Source organism: Ptychodera flava, chromosome 7, assembly GCF_041260155.1.
Source record: "Ptychodera flava strain L36383 chromosome 7, AS_Pfla_20210202, whole genome shotgun sequence".
NCBI lineage: Eukaryota > Metazoa > Hemichordata > Enteropneusta > Ptychoderidae > Ptychodera > Ptychodera flava.
The window spans coordinates 14,905,500-14,916,627 of record NC_091934.1 but is presented as its reverse complement, the minus strand read 5'-3'; positions in this window follow the sequence as shown (position 1 = coordinate 14,916,627).

Genomic DNA, 11,128 nt, shown 5'->3' with positions numbered 1-11,128 from the left:
CTGCTGCGTATTCACAGCTAGTGTATGGTCCACCAGCCACTGAAAGAAATAAAGGTTTCTTCACGTAGTTAAGCTTTTTCAAAGTACAATACAATTAATTTCGAAGGATAATAATACAGATGCTTCAAAATCCAATACCTTTTAATATTTTGGAGAGAAAACTTACCCTTTCTGGTCTTGCTTTCGCACGATCACGACTTCAGCGTGCGCTTACAAGAAAAATGTCGCAACTTCCGTTTTGATGCATCATGGGATAAGAAAAATGCACCAAACTTGAACACCAAGTGTTAAGAAGTAGAACGCCTCTGCACGCCGATGTTAAAATTAAAACGTTCATAGTGGTTTTTTTGATTTTCTTTTCAAAATTTCAAAATTTCAACCCGTAATAAACGTGTAAAATTATTTTTTATACTTCCTTTTTTAGAAAAAACATGCTTTCAGCAATTGTAGACCGGAATAATTTTCCACTTATTGTGAAATTCGTTACACCGAAATCCGTGTACGTATGCCGGACAGCGAGGCATTAGTAAAGTTAATATAGCCATTGTAAAGTAAAAAACACAAAAGATTGTAATTGTTTCATAGTATTGTAAAATTTCTGTGATGCTGAGTTTTTGAACACTTGAAGGAGATAGTTGTTAACACTACGTGTTCAGGTTTAGAACATCATTGTTAATAATATGAACACTAGTGTTAACAATATGAACACTAGCCGTTCAAATTTGAACACCGACATGTACATTTTGAACGCGTAAAGACGCGTCTAGCGTCCGCTATTTTTACAGTGCCATCCTTATCTATATGAAAGGCACCGTCAATTAAGATTTCTTAACAAAGGCTTGCATAAGGTCCAAATTTTATGTAGCAATATATGTTCAGCCGTGCAAGGTGAGAATTGTGCATGAAACCACAGACGGTAGTGAAACTCTACTGTCTATGATGGAACATGTATTTTGGTACGGACCATAAAATATTTCAATGAATATTTAATCTTGTCTGGTTGCAATCGGGGTTGAAGTTTTAAACAGTCGACCAGTATTTCAACATGTTTCGAAAAGTCAGACAACGCAAACTTCTTTTCATATAAAAAAATTCATGAAAGAAAGCTAAAAAGAGCGACTTTGTCCCTTTATTCTTTTTTTATCATCGTCTTGAGGTGTAATTTTTACAATCATACAATCTGTGTTCTTTTTCTCCTCGCTACACTAACTGCAGATACTAACCCTCCTGCCTTCCATGCAACATCTCGAAAAATAATGAGAAAATTCAACTTGTCGAGACAGTCCTTACAAATCGGGCTGTTATTTTCCTAAAGCGACTATTATATAAACATTTGAACAAAGTAAACGTTGTTTAACATGTTTAACATTTGCTACACACGCCTTATTCAGGATGTCAGCATTTGGCATTCTTGGGTGAAAGATAAAACGTAAGAATTCGACTACAGTTAACACTGACGAAGATAAATATGTACGTCGAATGTTGAAGTTTTATATTTTATTCTCATATTTCGCTGGGCTTTCTCATAATGAAGACAAATTTAAAAGTAATGTCGAAGTTTTTTGGGAAAAGAAGAGTATATTTCCTAATATTAAATGAACTTTAATTGCCGTGACGTCCACTCTCTCGGTTGCTAAGTCGGGAAAACAAATAAATTTTAGAGTTTTCGAGGCAGTAATTAAAAGTACAATGTGTTCACTAGTTTCAAAATTAGTCCGCAAAATGTATGAGAAGATACCCACAATGTGTTACCACGGCGCTGTATAATTCTAAAATACAACTCTAAATAATTCCAAATACTGCCAATTCATAAAAATCTTGGAAGTCACTTCAGAAACCATAAACTAAGTCAGCGTTATTATGAAATTTACAATCAGGCTTACCTTATGACGGAGAAAGCCAAAACAATAGTATGTTTTCTAGCATTTGAGATAAATTTGCAGGCCGTTACGAGAGCTTTTCTTCACTCTTTCGTTTCCGAGGTTGTAATGAGCCACTTGCTCAAAGCCATCTTTGAAATAGACACCTTCAAAGGAAGTCACGTGACTATTCAACGACGACGCTGGGGTATCATATTTGCATTTACCTGACCTGCACTGTGCAGGTAGGACGGTGAAAATGTGTAAGACGCCAACATAGGGGTTTTCGGCGCATAAGACGTGCTGTGGCCTTGCGTAGTTTGAATGAAGTCCGTTATTACACGAGAATAATGAGTGATGTCTTTTAAGCATAATCCTAGCAACGTTTAGCAAAACGTTGTGAAAATAATCGAACCCGGGGGTACCACATGGGCGCACCGTCTGAAATGGTACCAAAATAAACTCGTGTCAGAAAGCATACTACATATATCTTTCGATTTGGTAATAGGTTTTCAGTGAGTTTGAGTATAGAAAAAAAGATTTACACATTCGCATCGCCTCAAAACCGTACAACCATAAATTTCATCAGCCATGGTGTCCAGTATAGGCCTCGAAAGTGAAAGATTAAAACTTTTGATCATACTTTCCTCAAAATGAAACTTTCAAACATTTTCTTGCTAAATCAAAAATAAAAATCAGGGTCATCGACTCACCGGGCAAACATTGAGACTAGAGAAACAAATTACCTGACATTTACCTATATTTAAATTCAAAATGGCCGCCATCCGCCATCCCTGTGTTAACTCTATAGGAAAAAATAGAATTTTTGATTTTCGAAAACCTAAGACGGTGTAATTTTTTCTTACTCCAAGAATTTTAAAATGATCGCCCACAAGAGGTAGATCAGAAAAGAATGGTAAAAAAATTGAGAGTCCAAATATCTGTCCCCAAGGCGCACTAGGATCACTTCGACTATTCATTGAAACAAACTTCTGCTCCCGCGCTTTTATGATAATTAAAATGTTGCCTTACATGTTCAGCAACTACAGGTCATTCAGAGTCCTTGCCTGGCCTTCACATGAAACTTGTATTACTTGAAATAAACAATGATTTCCAGCAATAGTAGCTTTGGAAACTGTACTTCAGTTAATCCACGGGTTTCGTGATTGCGGCACTTCGAGTTTTCCTGTGCATACTTTACATGTTGTGTACCGGTAAAGGGTAACTAGCAAATATCTATAAGGGATCAACATGGGAGATCATTAGTCATTAATCTTGTTCGTACAATTAACGACAAGAATTAATATGAACGAGTTTGAGCCAACGCGCAATGACGTGAGCTTTTTCTTCTGTTAATATAGTATAATGTGGGGAGTGTGTCAGCTCCCGCGTTCTCACATGAAAGATAATTTGTCTCTGTATCTGTCTGTCGGTCTGTTGGATGGATATTTTAGGGCCTAAGGCGGGCTTGTGGAATTCAGGTGAAATATGGCGCTTCGCTGTAATTTTAGACGGGCTAGAAGCTCATTGATTTTATTTGCCATCAATTGTGTTGCCATGGTATCGTTAACGGTGTATTTCACGATAATGTTTGTCTATATGGTTGCATTATTTTAGACTCACTATTTCCTTTGTATATGAAAAGACCATGATGTACGGCGCGCACTGTGCGTCATTCAGGTTCGCAATGTTCCGTCTTTGTGATGCAATATGACCATCCAATATGACTGCCGGGCGACCATTTTCTTTCATTTTCCGGACAGATGCCCATAGTTTTCCTTGAACTTGATACAAGAAATAAATACATATACCATGATATACTGTTACTCTAACGTTGTAAATTCATTTCATTGCTAACTATTTTGTACAGTTTCCAAATAACGATAATTTACTTAAAATGCTATCTCAGCAGAGGCTGTAATGTTAAGATCATCTTCATAAAAAGTCATCAATTTTACTTGTATTTTGTTTAACTCTCATACTTTGCGACCAGAGTGCATCGCTTTGTGACAAAGCGGGGATGTTTATGGCAAGGACGCAATATATTTTCTCAAACTCTCATATTTTCACACTGTTTGATATCCCTTAGGTCTTTGGGTGGCTTATTTGTGGCGGATTTTCTTGTGAACCAAGATGTTCTCAGGATATATCTTTCATTTCGGAAAATTTCAAGTAGAGTAATGTTTTGTGCAGAACCATTACTTTCATTAACTTTGTGCAGTGTTGTCCCTTCGCTACCCTAGGCTGGGTTTACATCAAAGACACACACACATACCTTGAATTCGTTTTTCTCAAAATGTCCCCAAAGACCCCGGGACAGAAAGTATTGCACCTAATTTGTGTTTTCATACATCACTCGAACCCGCTGTTACTTGGGTTCTTGCCGCTAAACCGACTCGACGACATAGCTGCATTTTTACGTCAAGGATTCTAGATGTTTGGAGGACATGCAATCTGTTGTCTACGCTGACATTTATGCTAGGGTTTCTTTCACGACACGGTATGAGTGTGAAGAACTAGGCGTGGAATTCTGGAAAAGGAAAAATATGTATCCTTTGTTATGCCTGCTGGAAAATACTCGAAAGTTGCAATTTATATCCATGGAAAGTTAACACTTGGCTATATGCCTTGCAAACCCAACGGGATATTGTTCGTGTAAGCCCTTCGTGCTTGTTGTTTTCGAAAAAGTCCCTCAAATGTTTGCTTCTGTGAGTTAACCTCACACCGTGTTAGAATTTCGAAATTGCCACCTGCGGCGCCAAACCACCCGACAAAGACGCCAGCACTCACGAGTGCACCCTCTCTATAAAAAGCCGTTCAGCAGTTCAGTGGCCGACTGTAACATTCCCACTGAAATCCCACATCGGGTAACCGTATAAGGAGTGCGCTTATGATTCGCCGATAATGTTATGAATTCGTTGATGAGGCCGGGGAACTTGTAAGTTACCTCACTATTTGCATTGAGATTTCCTCTATAGTTATTAATAGTTAATAATAATCACCTCAAAGCTGAATACATATCTTGGTTATCAGTGTCATCCCCGCGGTCTGATCCAGAAGTTCTGAGTGACTGTTAATGTCTTTATTGATAGAGCCAACTATTCGTTACATAAAATGCCCCTATTCACCTTCATAGATGTAGTCACAGAGATTCTGTACACTAAAAGTTTGCTATTTTAGCCTGAGTAAGTTTGATCCCGTGATACGTGTATAGTCGTGGATTCAGTCAACTAACTGCTTATCTTCATCTGCAGATCCCTCAGTCGTCTATATATATCCAACCATCTCTATGTATACACGGATGCAGTTTCCGAATTCTTCGCAACATCGTTCAAGATTCTGTGGCCCACTTTACATCAAGAGGTGAACCATGCTTGTATACTCATCCTCTACCGTTGTATCCTGACATGTTCCAGTTCACTGTGCACATGAAGGTGGTTGCACATATAGACCATTGAGCGCATTGCAGTACCATTTAATGAAATATTTACTGCATCGTTTTTGTCTTGCTTGTGTTTCATTCTGCCATTCATTCATCCAACCATCCATCGCATCGACCTGTTCAGTCAGTCAGAGGGTCAGTTTCGCTGTAGTGTCGGTCAAAACAGTTGAAAGTTTTTCACTGACAGGTTTTTGTCCTCAATACGCAAATACGTGTCGATAAATACTGACAATATCAAAGGATTTCATACAAGGAGTTCACAGTATTGACCAAGCAATATTGAAACTTTTTTCAATTACTTTTTATATTCCTAAAGGCACAGAATATGATCGCAACACTTGATTATTAGTTAGTCTTTAACAGACTAGCTCCCTGTCCGACTTGAACTTGGGCTGGTCGAAGAGCACGTTTTTTACAATTAAAAACTGAGCGTTACCGACTATAACCAAAAGTTGATCGAATTGGCGGAAGGAAATCCTTGACTAGATATAAATGCTTAATGAAATTCAGTTATCTAATCGATAATTTTTTAATTTTTAAACAAGCCTACTCAAACACAGAAACAATTTTTACCAGCACTGTAGTTGGCTGTTCGTATCTACCCTCACGGAAACGTCGTCATCATCAAAATATTTTGAAAATTTTCACTGTCTTCCATCAATTTGTAATTCGTATCGCTAACATAACAACGGAATTCGAAGCAAGACGTCGTCGTTTAACTCTTTACAACACTTTGAATTATGTTGATTAGCATTTAAATTTGAATAAATCGGTAACGGGGGACGCGAACATTAACTTTGAGGTGGCCTCGTCCAAGGAACGTCCCACACAGCCTTTAACTCGGCCCACTGCAAACTATAATAAAACAAGTCATCGTTGATGACACAGTCCCCACTTGTTAATGGGTACTTTGATTACAGGTCCTCAGAGAGGATAGAGTCCTCTTCATTAGGTCTGTGATAAAAATACTTTTGAATAAATTCGCTTGATACATGTCTGAGCTGTAGTTCAGGACATGAAAAAATCGTAATAAAATGGCCACATGGCGGCCTTATTGGATCGTATCACAGAACAAATCTATGTGCATATGTATGACAGACATCCAGCTCTATGGGTTTGCTCAGAATTAGATATATGCATAATTAATGAGGTACAGTATGAAGCATCATAAGGTCTCCCATCATACCATATATGAAGGGTGTACCACTTGTGGTTACTGAGTTATGGACAAATATGTATATTTGAGGTCAAAGGTCATCGAGGTCATGTGACATTTTGTCACAATAATTGTATTGCTAAGTTATCCCTATATACCAAAAATCAGACCTCTAGCTCTATTGGCTCGCTCAAAATTAGATATGCACATAATTAATGAGGTACAATATGTGGCGTCATAAGGTGTCCCACCATACCATATATGAAGGGTGTAGCACTTGTGGTTACTGAGTTATGGACAAATATGTATATTTAAGGTCAAAGGTCACTGAGGTCACATGACATTTTGTCAAAAAAATTGTATTGCTAAGTTATCCCTATATACCAAAAATCAGACCTCTAGCTCTATTGGCTTGCTCAAAATTAGATATGCGCATAAATATGAGGTACAATATGTGGCGTCATAAGCTGTCCCATCATACCATACATGAAGGGTGTAGCACTTGTGGTTACTGAGTTATGGACAAATATGTATATTTGAGGTCAAAGGTCACCGAGGTCACGTGACATTTTGAAAAAAAAATTGTATTGCTAAGTTATCCCTATATACCAAAAATCAGACCTCTAGCTCTATTGGCTCGCTCAAAATTAGATATGCGCATAATTAATGAGGTACAATATGTGGCGTCATAAGCTGTCCCATCATACCATATGAAGGGTGTAGCACTTGTGGTTACTGAGTTATGGACAAATATGTATATTTGAGGTCAAAGGTCACCAAGGTCATGTGACATTTTTTCAAAATATCTGAGATATCTGCGTGAACGGATGGACTCACGGATGGACTCATGGACGGACATGACCCAATCTATAAGCCCCCTGGACTTCATCTGTGGGGACTAAAAACTGTGTCACTGCATCCTTTTTGCAATATGAATACGCTGAGAAACTAAATTATTATTTTTCTTGGCCTTATACATGGGAGTCTATGGACGGCCTTATACATGGGAGTCTATGGACTGCCTTATACATGGGAGTCTATGGACTGCCTTATACATGGGAGTCTATGGACTGCCTTATACATGGGAGTCTATGGACTGCCTTATACATGGGAGTCTATGGAGGTGAAAACTAAAAAGTCCTCTAACACGGCCAAATTTGATCGCATTGTGAAACAAATCGACGTGCATCTGTATGGGGTAGGGTACTATCCTTGTGCAAAGTTTGAAAGAAATTGAACTGGGCATGTCTGAGATATCTGCGTGAACGGACGGACGGACGCACGGACGCACGCACGGACGCACGCACGCACGGACATGACCAAACCTATAAGTCCCCCCGGACGGTGTCCGTGGGGACTAACAAGTATTATTGTGCAAGCGAAACTATTGCAGAGACCAGTCAAGAATCATCGTACCGAGATTACACTATGAAATCAGCATGATTTCCACTACAGTCCTGAATATAGATCAGAAGTGTCTCAACGTTCGAGGCGTGATCCCCTGCGGGCTTTTCTAATTAAGATAAACTATTGACTTATCTTCAGGAAGTTTTCAAATCCGTATTTTGATAATATGAGCCTGTTTTTGTAAGGCAATTGATCTAATAAAGGTCATGAAGTGAATGCCTTCAGAAATTGCAGGGCGGGGAGGGGGTTATTTCTGAATTGAACAGCTTGACATGGTAAACTATCTTCAAAGCATGGTAGGCGATTTTCAAAGCAAATCCGCTATGATCGTGTGTGACGTCCCGGCCGCTTCATCAGCATAGCTTAGTCAGATTTGCCATTGCAGGGCGGTGAGAATGTTATATTGTCCAGAAACAGAGAATACGAAGCGCTTGTTGAAAAATCGGAAAACAGTCGCTTGCCAAGGTCAGCTAATCAAGCAGTTCTCACTACTTTCCCTCGAGAAAGATTCTGTACACAGAAATTCAGTGCTTCTTATTCTATGTAAATGTAGGTATCTTTTTTATTCTCTTCTGAGAATGGGTGTCTTCAGATGATATTTTTAAGTATGTATCTTAGGTAATATTTGAAATCCATTGCCTTGATGGCAATATTGCCCTAGGGGTATATACATGCACTCGGAGCGAATCGGAAACGCCGTATTCATTCGGCAGGTAATCGGAAACGACGAATTCACCTATTACATCATTCTAGTCACGAATGTGTCGGTACTAACGACCGCTGACATTTTCAACGGAAAAAAGTATTTGTGTTTGAGCTAAAAATATAGAAAAAGGGTATAATGGCCTTTAGTAATTTTCCTGAAAAGTTTTCCAAGAATATCTCCGACAAAATTCAAGAAAAAAACATACCGACCTATATCATATAAAAAGGTGAAACATATCCATCACAGTTGTAAGATATATTTCAATCCAGATTTAAAATCAATGATTTTAGTAGCGATAATCCAGGTTTAAGATTCACAGATTGTAAGAAAATAAAACTTGAAGATTAACGTCTTTATCCTCCCCATGTGGCATTGGAGACAGCCTATTACTTACCTTTACTATAATGTGTGGACGTACAGCGATTTAGATAAACGGTAACTCGGGCATCGAACGTGAGCTTAGAAAAAAATACATATTTCAAAATTGAGAATTCTGACTTGATACCCAACACTGAGAACGCATATAGGTAACCATACCAGTGTAGATGTGCATTTTAAAAAAGCTATTTTCTTAAAGACGTTTAAGCAGCAGCAGAGCTGGGTGAATATGATTTACATAAGTACATAAGCATAGCCGGTTTGTTATTCTAAACTTTTTAGACAGTAGTCGGTGCTTACATATCGATCATCTATCGTTTACATATTTGGTTGTAAATTCTCACGTAGGATGCACTCTTAAGTAATGATATGAGATTAAATTTCAAAATAAAAGGTGGACACTTTTTTCCAATTTGAGCTTAAGCCAACCCTTTCAAGTGAATTAGTAATTCATTTTCACATTTCACGCAAGGTAAAAATATCTGTTCTGGTACTGTACTACGTTTCATACAAACAGAACAAGCACTAACGCCTAAAATGCCTTTTACAACATTTTCTCTGTACGTTCGTGTAAACAGGTAACAAATTCGAATATGCAATGAGATAAACTTTCGCCAATTAAGTAGTTTGTGCACAGAATTTTGAATCAGAGCTTCAGTAGACTTGAAGTCACTGTCTACGGCTAACCAGTCGTTCGCTAGCACATTCCAGTAAATTTTGCCACAGACTCAGTATCTTTCATAACACCATATCAAATATCATACCAGTTGGTGTAAAGAACTGCATGTTTCCGATTCTGACTATAAATAGAATAGAAATAAATACATAGAAAGCACTACGTCGTCTGCAGTACACAATGACACAGCAGACTACTACCTTTCGTTCGCTTCGCGCGTTCTTTTGTCACATCTTGCTGGATAAATATGAAGGGCGCCCTCACCGTCCGATGCCTGATGCTATACGTGTGCTCAGGCTGCGTTAAAAAGAACGGTTAGGAGAGGAGGGGGACTGGAGGAATCGCGATTGCAATCTTATTTTTTTCAGATCCCCCTCAATATTCTCAAAATTTTTCAAGCCCCCCCCCCCCCCAACAAGTATCATATAGCCGCATATTTATTAGAGATGCACGCAAAGGAAATATAAACATGTACTGTCAGTTCTGGTCGCAGATGTTCAACACTGCCTGTTATTGGCAGTTTGTAGAGCCATACCCCTAAAGCAAGTTCTCAAATTGATTAATTGTTCAATTCATCTGTGACTTTTTGATTTATCAGTCTAAGCCGACTTGAGTTAATCCAACTTTGGCCAGGTCGATGGTACCTGCTGAAAAACACACAAAGTGACGATCATGAAAGAGTATGCAAATTGTAAATTCCTGGCTACATTAGATGCTACTTATAAAAGTTGTACAAAATTGACAATACTAGAAGGTTAAAATATTCCATTAAATAAGCTTTTTTAATCTCTAAATTTTTGGTGTAATAATGGCAAATTTGGTAAAATTAAAATAATTCCATTTAGTCACAATTTTTATTAATTTAAATTAGAGTCTTTACTATGCAGTTTTACAAAAAATTGTGTTGTTTTACGATAAGAATGTGAAAATTTAGAAAATCAAGCATGGTGACCCAATCTCTTTTCTTTAATATTTCATTATTCTCTGCTAGAATTCAAAAATCCCCGACAAGTTTCAAGTCGCCCAGTCTTCCACGTGTTACCCTCTGGCCTGATCTTGTGTATAAGTATGTTTCACTGTCATGAGCGTCACATGACCAGAACTCTTCTTCAGCTACTTTATAGTAAGAGCTATCTCTATCACTGCCGGTATGCAGTGACAGTGACCCTTAGGCAGTAGCAGGGCAGTAGCTGTATTGACTTTGATAATTTTGACAATAGTTTTGTTCAGTTTATACGACTTTGCTCTTGTTCTACTCCCTACAATATGTTGAACTGTCCAGTATTCAGCTTGCTAACACAGCCTATGAAAAAGTACCGCGCATAAGTATCATTGACAAATTACGTTCAGTCTGGACTCTAATTCAATTATCACCCAATACATGTATTTATGTATATGAAGGCTTTTGTCGACAAACTAAATATTGTGTTGCATCGTGTTGTAGGGAGACAGCAGGAAACTGAATTTAATATGTTACACAGAAATATTGAAAAAATTATCAACA